The sequence below is a fragment of the Mus musculus genome, chromosome Y (assembly GCF_000001635.26).
Source record: "Mus musculus strain C57BL/6J chromosome Y, GRCm38.p6 C57BL/6J".
Taxonomy (NCBI): Eukaryota; Metazoa; Chordata; class Mammalia; order Rodentia; family Muridae; genus Mus; species Mus musculus.
In genome coordinates, this window is record NC_000087.7 from 51,950,471 (window position 1) to 51,964,448 (window position 13,978).

The following is a 13,978-nucleotide window of genomic DNA, read 5'->3' on the forward strand; positions in this document are numbered from 1 at the left end:
AAGCATTTGGATGAAGGTGCATAATTCTAAACTTCCTCTCCACCACCATGTCTGCCTAGACAGTGCCATATTTTCTGCCTTGATGATCATGGAGTGAACCTCTGAACGTGTAATGAAATGTAGAAAAGCCCTAATGAAATGAGTCTCTTATGAGTGGCCTTGGTCATGGTGTCTTTTCACAGCAACTAATCTCTAACTAATAGAATCAGTTACTGCAGAAACTCACAGATATTAAAATAAATCAACAATCGAGATTATTATCAAGTGCTAAAGCATGCAAACTTATTCTAGAGAGAAAAACTGTTATGAATGAGTCTATGGCATGACTCTCTCAAAAAAGAAAAAGAAAAAAAAGTAAGAAGGACCATTTCACACTCATATCATCAATATTGATTGCCTCACTGTGTGAAATAGACAAGAAATGGATTAACATTAGATGTCAACCACTGGATGAATGGCTTAAAACGAGAGCGAGACAGGAGAGAGAGAGGGTGAGAGAGAGAGAGAGTGAGAGAGAGAGAGAGGGTGATAGAGAGAGAAAGAGAGAGAAAGAGAGAGAGAGAAAGAGAGAGAATGAGGAGAGAGGAAAATGAGATGAAAGAATGAGAAAGAGAGAGAAAGAATGAGAGAGAGATAGCCTGATGGGTTTTTGATACTTCAAGCCTCAGTGGCCAATATCCTCAGAAAATACAAGCTGATAAGGAATTAGTTGAAGAACAATACCTTTTGGGTCATTTTCAAACTTCTGTATCTCCATGGAATACCCCATTTTTTTTTATCAGAAAGATGCATTTTAAATTAAAAGTACCTTCCTTGAAATTTTGATCTTATTTTTGGTACAAAGGACTCATAATCTAATTTTTTAAAAGAATCATATTTCCAAGTGGTGGTGGCAAACACCTTTAATCCCAGCACTCGAAAAGCAGAGACAGGTGAATTTCTAAGTTCGAGGCCAACCTGGTCTACAGGGAGATTTCCAGAACAACCATGGCTACACAGAGAAACACTGTCTTGAAAACTCAAAGAGAGAGAGAGAGAGAGAGAGAGAGAGAGGGAGAGAGAGAGAGAGAGAGAGAGAGAGAGAGAGAGAGAGAGAGAGAGAGAGAGAGAGAGAGTTTCTATACAGAGAACAAATATGAAAGGTTTTCAAACTGACTTTCATTTTCCAAGTATGGTATGAACCCTAGAGTTAGTAACAAAGAACACAGAACACAACACATAGCAGACAAAAGTACAAAGCACACTCAAATAGAAAGAAAGGCATCAAAATAGTGAATGTGAGTACCTTTTTAATGGAGCACAAACACTCTCCCATTCTCCATGAGAACCCAATAAAATCCCTGTTGTCTCCAAAGACTTTGAGTAGGAATTCATCCAGTATCCTTTCTCTTCTATTTGGTTAGAGCTGACTCAAACCTGCAAGGTCCAGGACAGAAAAAATAGACTCCCTCATCCAATTTGGTATGTGTGTTTCCAGGTAGTGTTACAGATCCTCACATGCTTAGACCACTAAAATAGAGCACATCTATTCTACCACAGTTACAGAAGGCAACATTGTAAAAATCAAGGGGCTGGCTAGTTTTCCTATTTGCTGGCACTGTGGTTGGCAACCTGTAGGTTGCTAGTCCTTGTGACAAATTTCACAGGAGTTGTCCTAGACTATCTGTATGTCAGAAATGTATGTTATAATTCATATCAGTAGGACATTTCAGTTATGAAGCAGCAAAAAATATTTTTACGGTTGGGGCACCACACAGCATAAGGAAGTATATATATGAAGGAACCGCAGTATTAAAAAGGTGGAGAACCACTCTCTGGAACTTTGAAAACTGAAGCATGGTGTGCCTCCCAGACTGTCTTTGACATGAGTCTGAGATATACTTCTGACTCTGATCTTCTTGTTACCTTTTGTTTCTTGTGATCATATGGGGTTAACCTAGAAAGTATATTCAAATGCCCTATGTGAGAGCATGTTCAGAATTCATTTTGTGAAGCAATGTGCTCTAGTATATTTAGGACAGAGCTGTCTTTGGGACCAGTCCTCTTCTGTATGCCTGTGTGTCATTCATTTTCTCTTTATTTGTTTATTGTTTTTTGTTTTTTTCGAGGCAGGGATTCTCTGTTTAGCCCTGGTTGTCATGGAATTCAATCTGGAGTTCAGGCTGGCCTTGAACTCATAAATTTGCCTGCCCCTGCCTCTGCCTACCAAGAGCAGGGATAAAAGGTATGCACCACTACACTGTCTTCTTTTATTTATCATTCTGCTATTAACTTATTGTGTCTAGGTGGTTGTTTTCAATCTATTTTGTTTTATTTTATTTTATTTTATGAGGCATTTTCTTTATTTTCATTTCAAATGTTATCCCCTTCCCTGGTTTCCCCTCTGAAAACCCACTATGCCATCCCTCCTCTCAGTAATCAACAAAATACCCACTCCTACTTCCTAGTCCTGACATTCCCTTACACTGGGGTATAGAGCCTTCTCCTGAACAGGAGCTTCACCTCTCACTGGTGTCCAAATAGGCCATTCTCTGCTACATATGAAGCTGCAGCCATGGGCCCCGCCCTATGTGCTCTTTGGTTGGTCTTTTTTTAATTGTATATTTTCTTTATATACATTTCAAATGATGTCCGTTTTCAGTTTCCCACCCTTCCAGAAACCCTCTATCCCATCCCCTCCCCACTGCTTTAATGAGGGTCTTCCTCCATCTGGATACCCATTCCCACATCGCATTGTGGTGGCTAGCAAGGTTACCTCTCTGTCTCCTCATCATTCTACAGCATATTGGTGATCCTGTGGATGATGGGGAAAAGAACACTGGATTCTGACCATTGCAGAGTACCATCCAGTACATCAATCTCAAGCCACACGTGGGTACATCTTCCTCAAAAGTATCTTGTCCTGTTCATAGCAGCTAGTTGGCTATTTTGTGTACCTGGGCCAAGATTGAGGTGTCTGCTACCTGCACAAGCACTTCCCAATACACTTTGGGGATCATCTGTGCCAGGAAGTCAGGGTTGAACTCCACAGGGTTTTTGAGGATTTAAGTGGCCTGCAGGCTCAGACAGAACACTTGCATGCCCACACCCCGCACATGTGAGTTTAGCAGGTTGTAGATTAGCAGTTTCACACTGTCACATTGGACTTCTTGACAGGACTTATTTTTTTCATCATTAATTTAGTTATCTATTTACAATTTAAATGATAACTTCCTTCACAGTTTCCCATCAACAAATCCCCATTCCAATCCCCCTCTCCTCCCTTCTCTTTTGAAAAAGATTAGTTTGTGTTATTCTTCCACATCACACTCCATAACTGAGTGAAATCAGGGCAGGAACCCATGTAGGATTATAGGCAGGGTACATGGAGCAAGGCTGCTTATTGGCTTGTTTCTCAACACAGTTTTCTCAGCTTTTCTACTTACAAAATTTAAAAATGCCTTTTAACTTTTATTTTAATAACATATATGTATATATAAAAATGTTTTGTTTGCGTGAATGTCTGTGGGCCTTTTTTGTCCAGGGTTCACAGAGTCCATAAGAGCGAGCTTGGTCCCTTGATATTGGAGCTTCATGAGGCTGTGAGCTGCCACCTGAGTTCTGTGATTCAAATCCTAACCTTCTAAGAGAGCAGCCAGTTCTCTTAAACACTGACTCATTTTTCAAACACTACCCTCAGGTTGCTTTCTTATATATTTTATCACCATCTTTGCAGAGATAGCACCACTCACTGAGTAATGGATCCTCTCCCATCAACTGTTAATCAGCTGTCTCATGTGAGACTATGCCAGGGCCTAGCAAACACAGACGTGGATACTCACAGTCAGCTATTATATGGTTCACAGGGTTCCCAATGGAGGAGATAGAGAAAGTACACAAGAAGCTAAAGGAATCTGCAACCCTACAGATGGAACCACATTATTAACTTATCAGTACCCCGGAGCTCTGGACTCTAGCTACATTTGTATCAAAAGATGACCTAGTCAGCCATCACTGGAAAGAGAGGCCCATTGGACAACCAAACTTTATATGCCCCAGTACAGGGCAATGCTAGAGCCAAAAAATAAATGGGAATTGGTGGGTAGGGAAGTGGGGAGGAGGGTATGGGGAACCTTTGGTGTAGCATTGGAAATGTAATTGAGGAAAACACGTAATAAAAATATTTTTTAAAAAAGAAGGACTGAAGTATCTAAAAAAAAGGGGGGGGGAAATATCCAACAGTCAAATCAGACCCAGAACGACACAAATTGCATGTTTTCACCTATGTATGGAGTTAGCTTGTAAGGTTTATATATGTTTGTTTTTCATTTAGGGTAACAGAGATGAGCTATCTAGTAAGGAACCATAAAGAAGGAGGAGTTCTTCCAAGGAAGGGGAAGTAGAATATAGTGGTATAAAGGAATGAAGAAGACACTAAAATAGGAGGGTTAAATGTGGAGGGAAATATCAGGCCAAGCATCTGAGACTAGAAAGGTCATAAAACACTAAGTGAAAATCTGCCATCATAAATTTTGTTAAATAACCACAGCAGTAAAATGACTTCTCATGAATCCTAATGGCTCCACCCATATGTTAGTATATATGCCTCAGCCTTCATCAGAGGTGAGTTTCCTACAAAACTGGTAATAATCACAGAAAGACACAACTGGACAATGCACAGAGAGTGAGAGACTCAGAGAATTAAAGATTAAAGAGGATGCCTTTATCGAGCTCTCTCCTTCAAGAATCAGGAATCTATGCAAAGAAAAGTCAGAAAAATAATCCTGACCAGAGGTAGAGATAATGGATAGTATCAATGAATTGTATCATGGGTATTCCATGTTTTTTTTTGCCTAATATACACTTAAGAATGAGTGCATATTATGTGTGTTCTTGTTTTTGGGTGATGTTCTATAAGTATCTGTTAAATTCATTCGGCCCATAACTTCTGTTAGTTTCACTGTGTCTCTGAGTTCGATGGTAGGAGGATAAACAGGGAGATGGATACTTTCAGGTCACATAAGATGGAAAATTTAAAGAAAATTTTCTAAGAAAACAAATAAACATGGCTATAGCCTCATCTAATGTAGACAGATCCAATTTGAGGTTCCCTCTTCCCAGGTGACTTTAGCTTCATGTCAAGAAGGCAAACACTTACTAGCACACACAGGTTAACATAAAAGCATTTACAGCCATGTATAAAAACATCACACCAATGAACTAAGATATTATGTGGACGTTCCATGGCATAAACTTCAGAAAGACATAATTTTTTTACAGTTTATCTCAGCTTTAAAGTGTAAATCCTCAAAGGAGGGCCATGGTCCAGTGCTGTTCTCAATAGACAGCTCCTGATTTTCTAGACTCACCTCTTATATTAATCTGTGAAGTCACCTCACAATCTCACATTTCTTCTGCACAGCATTAGAGATGCCAATTAAAACTAGACTTTGGAAGTATATTAATAAGTTGGCCTTATCTTCATATTCCCTGCCCTTAATCATGGGAAACTTGCCCAGACTAGATGTCTCAGCCATTCTCACCGACAGTTTTCCTGGTAAATAGGTGGTTGAGAGAAAGAAATTATTTTAAGACCCAACCAGTTTAGTTTATCAGGATATTTGAAATGAAGCTGACATCATTTGGCACAAAAAATAAAGAGAGTCTCCTGTTTTGTGGAGAACTGAGAGAGAATTAGGGACTGGGGCCGGAGGGTAAGTGACTATCCTTAAGGAGAGTCAGTCCAGACCTAGAGGCTGGGTCTGACAGCATGCAGAGGAGTGCAGTTCAATTCCCTGCAGCTTCCTGGAAGGAGCACTGTTTCTCTTCAAATTGTGACAGGGATGGCACCCACAAGGGGGCAGAATGCAGTGGTTTTCTAGACTTCTTTTGAGCCATCATGGTACTGATTACCACTCTTTCACTTGCTATTACAGATGAGCAAACTCAATAGGGTGACAAGTATGATCTGCTGACTTCAGAATCTCTAATTGCAAAACCCTTACAGGGCATGCCATTTTCCCTCCATGCTTGGAATAAAAAGAAAGGATTGGGCTCACAGGACTAAGCATCCTCTGACTAGCTTTTAGAGAAGAGGCTGCACTGAAGTCCAAAATTGAGACTTTGGTGTTTACTGAGAGTTTAAAAGCTAAGAACCTGTAACATTTGCTCTGTGGTACTGAAAAATATTGTTCTGAAAAGTGTATGAGAACATAAAGATGAACATGTAGCTTAAGGAGCACCATTACTCTGATAGAACATCAGGCACCTGACATTCATTTAATACATTGAAATAACCACCAAATCCCAAAAAAAAACCCTCCTCAAGTGTACATTACAAGTTTCTGCTCCGGCTTAAGATACAAGTCTTCAAGAAAACCCAATATGGCACTAGTCAGAAAAAGAAGTCATTTATTGATCAAGTTGCCTTATTAACAAAAAATATCAGCAATGGGTTGACGTTGCTTAGCACCTACATAAATTTGGAATAAATGGAAATAAAATTTCAGTAACAGATCAGGAGTACAATAAAAACATTATAATGTTACAGTAATATGGAGAGAAATAACTAGTGTTAAAGAATTCAAATCCCTGTCTAAGCTAGAGATGTGACTCGATGGTAGTGTTTGATTTGCATACATGCTAAACCCACCACCAGAAAAGAAAAACAAAACAGACACCAAAAAAAGAAGATACTCACAATTCAGTTTATCTGTTTGTTGTGAGTAAATCCACAGCAAATATGAATGGTTAACAACACAGGAAGGTATTATGCAAAGGAAGTCACACACACTCACCCTCATGCACACACACACACACACACAAGGAAAAAGAACACAGAAGAAAAAAGAACAGTCCAGTCAGGAAGCTATTGAAGAGAGTCCTTTAAAACTTATGATAAAGAAGATAAAGTGTATTTCTTCACAATTGGTGGTTTCTGGTGGACAGTAATTAAGGGTTCATTTTTATAGTTGGTGTTTGATATTTTCTAGGATCTTCTTTTTATAACCCCTAACGCTAGATAGGACAAAAATAAGGGTATATTAGAGAGAGGAATTAGAAAATCTCTGAATTTAATTTCTTTCCTTGTTCTTCTCCTTTAATTATGGCTACTAACAAACCACAACCAACTTGTGTAAACAACCACCAACCACCAGACTAAAAGTACAAGTTTTGACAATAAATCTTGTGCAAAGTTAATGCAGCAGGAGTTCTTCACTAATGGATGTTGTGAGTATGTAAATATAGTATTCCACCAAAGACTTACTAACTCTGATTTCTATACTTCTTGAAGTCAGCTGTTTACTATTTTAATATTAGTCATACCTGTTCTATGCAGTGCCATGTGTGTTGATGAAAATAATTTTCATCTCGGGAACACAAATGAAATGCAAATATTGTGTGTAAATCTCTGTTAGTGTTGCTTCATGAACATGATTTATCCATGGAGTTACAGTACTAATGGTCTGTGCATGCAGTATACTGTGTCTGTGATGATAAAGAGTCTCACCGGCGAGAACACACACACACAGGACACACTCAGATCCTTCTGCAGCATAGCTTTAATCCATCTCAAGAGAAAGATGATTAGCTTTTGGGCGAGGAGGCTTAGAACACAGGAAACTCAGTCCTTAAATAGACCACAAGAAGTGTTAGAGACATATTTCACCCTAAGGGCTGCTCACTATCAGCCCATATGACGCCACAGAACAGGAAGGGCACAAAGAATGGAAAAATACCCCAGCACATACACAGACTATTTCTTTACCAGTTAGAACAAAGGATGTCAGCGCCATCTTGTAATGGAGATTGAAAGGGCAGCTATCACAGTATACATTCAGTGTACATAGCTAGATATTCCTATTTAGTATTTTATGATATACTATATATAACATACAATGTATACTTAGAAGATGAATCCAGTACAGGATTAGGATTTTTAAAAAGTTGTGTGAGAGCTTTGTGATAATATATATATATATATATTTATATATATATATTATATATATATATATCTATATATATATAATATATATCTATATATAATAATATATATTATTATATATTTATATATATATATTTATATATCTTAATAGACTTGGCTGAGTTTCTGGAGCCATTTATGTGTTATTTTCCAATGAATCATAATTTCCTTTTATTCTGTGACTGGGAGAGACAGACTTATTATAAGAAAGAAAACCATTAGCCTGGGATCTCTCCTATTATAAGTATTCCTTGGGTCTGGGTGGCCAATTAGACAGAAACCATGTCTTGGTATACTGGTTGTAATCTGAGAAATTTGTTGCAACCAATCACCCCATCTCTGAGGACACTTGAGTAAATGTAACTTCCTAAAAGGTCTAAAAATTAGAAAGACACACACTAGGTACATGCACACCACACATTCTGACTCTGTCTCTGATTCTGAATCTCCCTTTGACTGTCCCTGTGACTCTGCCTGTCCTTCCTTTTCTCCTTCTTCATTCTCTATCTCAGCCTGTTTCTCAACCTCTGCATCTGTGTCTGCCTGTGTTTCTTCCTTTTCCTCTTCTTTTGCTTGTGCAGCTGCCTATTCATTAGTGCTGAGATATCATGCAGAATAATGTAGTTTTAGAACTGATCTACTGTGGAATTTGTTTTACATCAACACTAGGTGCCTGTCTACCTACTACTAAAACCATTTAATTGATTTTCAATCTTCAATATAATCAGAGATGTATCCAAATTCATAGGGCAACAATTGCTATGTAACTGTCTGATGCTCATCGGTCACTCCACTGTTTTGAACAAAGAGTTTTTTAGTCAGAAGTTTAAGCACAGGCAGATAACATTATTGCAAGCATACAGTCCTGTCTTGATTTCAATGAGATAAAAATTGGGACCCAAAACTACCAAATGATGTAATGGATTCTATCTGTTTTCAACTTTCAGGTTTTAAACTGTGTTATCTATAGAAGTCTGGACAACACCTTAATCAGAGCTGGTAAGTGGAGACAGGAACTGAAGCAAAGACTATGGAAGAACTCTGGCTTACTCTCCTCCAGGTCATTGGGATGTGGGGTCCTAGGTGGTGTAAAACAGAAAAGAATGAAAAAATAAGTATCAAATATATCAAAATTTTTTACCTACATCCACATTTTGAGGTCCTCTCCTAATAGTATGTGTGATCATTTGGAAATCAAGTTTTATATGGCAATTGGTAAACTGTAGAATTTTCATTATTTCTATTTTATGAATATTTTACCTGAAGGGGTGTGTCTGCTGCCTGTGCACTAAACTGGACCGTGTAGAGATCAGAAGTTAGATAGTATCAGATCCCCTGAAACAGCACTTACCTGTGGCTGTGACAAACAAGATGGGCCCTGGTAATTGAATCCTGTAACCTGTGCACAGGGGCCAATGATCTTATACTCTAAGCCATGTACCACCTCCCCATTTTCTCATGAGCGAAAAATGGTGTAGGAACACAATCTTTCTCAAAAGGTCCAAATTCATCTAAGAGTAAATTAATTCTTATAAGTCTTTCTTAAAAAATCACCACCACTACAACAAGAAAAAAATAGATAAAGAGAGAGAAATCTGAATAGGATGTTTGTGATCTGTGGTGAATTCTAACCAAGAGTAAGCTAATACACTATATAAAGCTGTACTGAGAAGCCTTAAGAAGGCAGGTATCTCACTCTGACCAGGGCTAAGGTTGTTTCGACTGTATTGGCTTTATTCTTCTGGAGATTCTTGTCAGGAATGGCGTCCTTTTACCAGACCACAACAGGAAACCTTCCATATGTCTCCTTTGGTGTCTGGGCATAGGATATGTGAGATGCATCAAGACTGATTAAAGGTCATGTTCCCTAGATGTGAAACTGTTTCCAGGAATACGATGGTATACACAAGGTCAACTCCAGAATACATAGCATCAGGTCTTTCTTGGCCAATTCAAAATTGGAGCCAAAATCTCAAGAGACAATGTATATGTTGACAGACTTGCTGCTATCACACAGGTCGTGGCTTCAATTTCCAGCAATTACATTGTGACTGTTTCTCTGTCTCTCTATCTGTCTCTCTGTCTCTCTGTCTCTATGTCTCTCTGCCTCTCTCTCTTTCCTTCTAACTTCCCCACTCTCTGTATTGCTATCTCTCTGTATCTCAGTCTCAGTCTGTGTTTCTCTCTTTCCCTCTCACTCCCTGCCCCCCCTTTCTTTCTCATCCTCCCTGTAATTCCAGCAGCATATGCTGCTGTATCCTCTTCTGTCCTCTGATGTATTACATATAAGAAGTGTCCATGCAAACTGTAATGTTCACAAACAACCATATCTGCCTTCGCAGATTGAAAAAATAAATAAAAAAATAATGTCTAGATTAGGAGTCTCAATCATCTGTGAAAGGTAGGAGAGAGTGATCACTGTGTGTCACCTCATTTAGAAACAGAGTACCCAAGGAATAGAGCCTACTCCCCACACCCATGGAATGAACACCACATGCAAGAGGAGGGATTTTGGAAGAGGAACTCATTCCTGGTCTTTCCAAGAGGAGTGTTTTGGTGGGTGAGCACATCAACAGAACAGAATTCTCACAGCATGTAATTGCCCCCTCCCACCAGAAACCAAAGTCACCTTGGTGGGACCAGGAGCAGTTCACCTGCCTCTTCAGGTTGCTTTTGTTTAACTGCCTTTGGAGACAGCAGTTGGAGCTGCTGCTACCTGCTGGAAAGGTGGCTTCTAATGGGACAATTCATTGGTCTGTAGAATTCAAACAATTTTGGACCCTATGAAAGTAATGGATTGTCCAAATGCTCCCGGACTGAGAATCTTGGGGAAGCTCTAGGTTTTTTCTTAATCTGCAATGTCATTTAGACATTAGAGCAAGCAGAGATGATTTGCTCCTTCTCTTAGGCAATCAGATTTTATCCTGGAAGACAACCGTTGTGAGCCTTGAGAGGGTTTGCTGGAGGAGAAGGGATATTGACAGTGCTCTACCCAACCTGCAAGGCACACAGCTAGACCTTGTTCCCTCTGATGCATAGAAGTGTCTGATGGTATTAGATGGGATTCTTGATGAGGACAGAATCTGAGGAAAGGTTCCTGGTAGAGAAATGAAGTGCAGTTATACAACCTAGAAAGTATATACCATTGATCATTGTGAGCCTGAAACAGAAAGCACCCAAGCATTGGACCTAATGTATGATTGGTGAGACAGATTGAAGAGATTTTGTTTGTTTTGAATTCTCTGTATAGGTATGGATACATTGTCTCATGGGAAGGGGGAGTGTGGATTCCCTGTGGTTACTAAAATAGAAGAAGTTGTAAACAGCCTATGGAAATGTGGCAAGTCCAAGTGTATGCTGTGCATGAGCTGCCAGTGTTCAGAAATTCTGAGCCATCACTTCAGATTCAATAAGATATTTAAAGAAGAAAACCAGAAGAAAAAACTTAAGGGGACTGTTGTGAATTTTAATGAGACATTTTTAATTATTTTTACTGATTTATATAACATATGCCAAATGGTGTGTCCAGTCTTTTAAACATGGCTTGATTGTTCCTTTCAAAGTATCTTGATTATTATTCCCAGAGACAGGATTTACAATCTGTACATTCAAATTCTTATTTGTACTTCCCAATTTCCCCTGTTTCTTTTGTTTTTCTTCTCTGGAACTGGATATTTCTGTATAGTCCTAGATTTCTGTGCTTTCCTGTGCAGATCGGCAGAGAATTCATCTCTACCTGGTTTTGATTCCCATATCCTGAGATTAAAGTCCTTTCTAAGCAGATCTCAACACCTTTTTTTAAAATTTTCTGTCTCACAGTTCTTGAAGAATAGATGGGGGAGCAGAGAAAATTTCACCCCAAAAAATTGGCAATTAGTGGCTGCAGGTGTGAGGGCCAGTTTTCTACATAGATTTGGCTCCTCAGAGGCTGCCCATGTTCCAGTGGATGTGTTTCCCTAACCCCACATATGTAGTCAGCACTAAATTCACTCAGTGGTCTTTATTAAAATGTGCATGGAATTAAGGCTAAAAGTGATACAGGAGAAATGGAGAGCAATTCAAGGAGGACAAGATGGTGATGGATTTACTCAAACTCATTATGTTTATGTACAAAGTTCTTCAGCAAAACATTTAAAACTAAGTAAGTAAGTAAATAAGTAAATAAGTAAGCAATAAGCAAGCAAGCAAGTAAGTAAAAAATAAATATATGTGTAAATAGACAAATATATTTTTATGCAATCTCACGTGCAATAGGCATGAAAGTGTGTGTGTGTGTGTGTGTGTGTGTGTGTGTGTGTGTGTCTTTGTGTGTGTGTGCATACATGCATACAGGAGTGTTTGCAGGTATGTAGCAGTTTGATGATTAGAATATCCTTGGCCCATGGGAAGTGGCACTATTAGCAGATGTGGCCTTGATCATTGTGTAGGCTGGCTTTTATCTAGTGCTCAAACTCTGCCCAGTGATGAAGAGAGATGCTTTTCCTTGCTGCTTTGGCCACAAGCTTCCTCCTGTTTGCTTTCAGATTAAGATATAGAAAACTTCTTTCCTTCTACATCGCCCCTTCTACCTGGATGTTGCCATGCTTCCCACCATGATAATAATGTACTGACCTGACCCTCTAAAACTGTAAGACAACCTCTATTAAATTTTCCTTTATAAGAGTTGCCTGAGTCATGGTGTCTCTTCACAGCAATGAAACCCTATCAAACATAGGCAGAATCTTAGCCTGATTTTTAATGTTTTCAAGATGATTACAGCCAACATGCAAGCACAAAGTAAAGATGATGAAGGAGTCTTATTTTCAATTGTTTCTGATGATTGTTTCTTGAATGAAAGCTGGGGATTGGAAGAATTGGAGAGTGATGGAAAGGAGAAAGTAAGAATGCAAGACCTGTTGGGCTCCTGCCACTTGCTTTTGCATTCAATATTTCAAATTTTAAAACAACAACCAACAATAATAACAAACAATGACAGGACGCCCATATAACAGACTCAGAGAGAAGAAACCAAAGGACATTACCTACTTGTACCTCACTTTCCAGCTAATGTCTGGTGTATTGAGCCGATGGATTTTGCTGTCAAACCCTGATAATTAATTCCTAGATTGGATCCACTAACACAATGATGAATGAAACTGTCCCAATAGGGACAGACTATTGTTTTTTATCCTGTACAATCAAACCATTAGGGAAATAACAAGCACAACTCACATATATGTATATTTGTTTTTTCACACTTATAATTGGAATTGTTACTATATATCCCGGTTCTTTGCATTTTATCTCCATTAGTGTGTTGTTTTCACTCCTTACTTGCTACATAGAAAACTGCTTCTTTTACACTATGTTTCATTTAGAGTGCACAATGGAAGCTAAAGACTAACTCCATCCATTACAAAGCAGGGCTCTCTGTCCTTTTTCCTGAATTGAAATGAAACTATTTTCAAAAAGTATTTTAGACATGCCTGGTTCAGTTTCATTAAGATTGGGTGTGAAATTTTCCCACAGTCTCAGGTGTCTCAAACTAGTGGAACAGTCTAGCAAGTTTGTGGAACATTTGGGACTGTTCCCTAGCAGAAATAGGTTACTTTGGCATAATTGAGGGAGCTGGCTATTTCTGACCTAACTCTTGGCTGCTTATTCCACAAAAGTGTAAGAAGGCCCCATGCTGGCCCTCAATGAAACAGATCAACATTTTGTTTCCTGCCATGCTGTCCCAGTCATGACAGTTTGTCCCCGGTGAGTGTGTGCTCTAAATATCTCTTCTTGGACATTGATTGTATCAGGAGTTTTGACCCCTTGATATAAAAATAATTATTGTAATTGTAATCTCTGCTTGTGTGTTTTGTGACACATAGAAGGCTGTCAATTTTGCCTACATGAATTTTTACTGTGTGTTTTTTTTCTTTCATATTTAAAATTGTTCTCAATTTTCATAAGAGTTTCAGCACAACCTTCACATTTAGGGACACAATCTTCCAAATGGCTACTCCTCTGGATCTCAGTAAATGGGAA

General features: G+C 38.8%; 1 pseudogene; it reads right to left on the reverse strand.

Moving 5' to 3' along the window:
* Positions 1 to 2,751: 2,751 nt before the first annotated feature.
* On the reverse strand, positions 2,752 to 5,516 carry Gm46708 (annotated as a pseudogene).
* Positions 5,517 to 13,978: the final 8,462 nt, after the last annotated feature.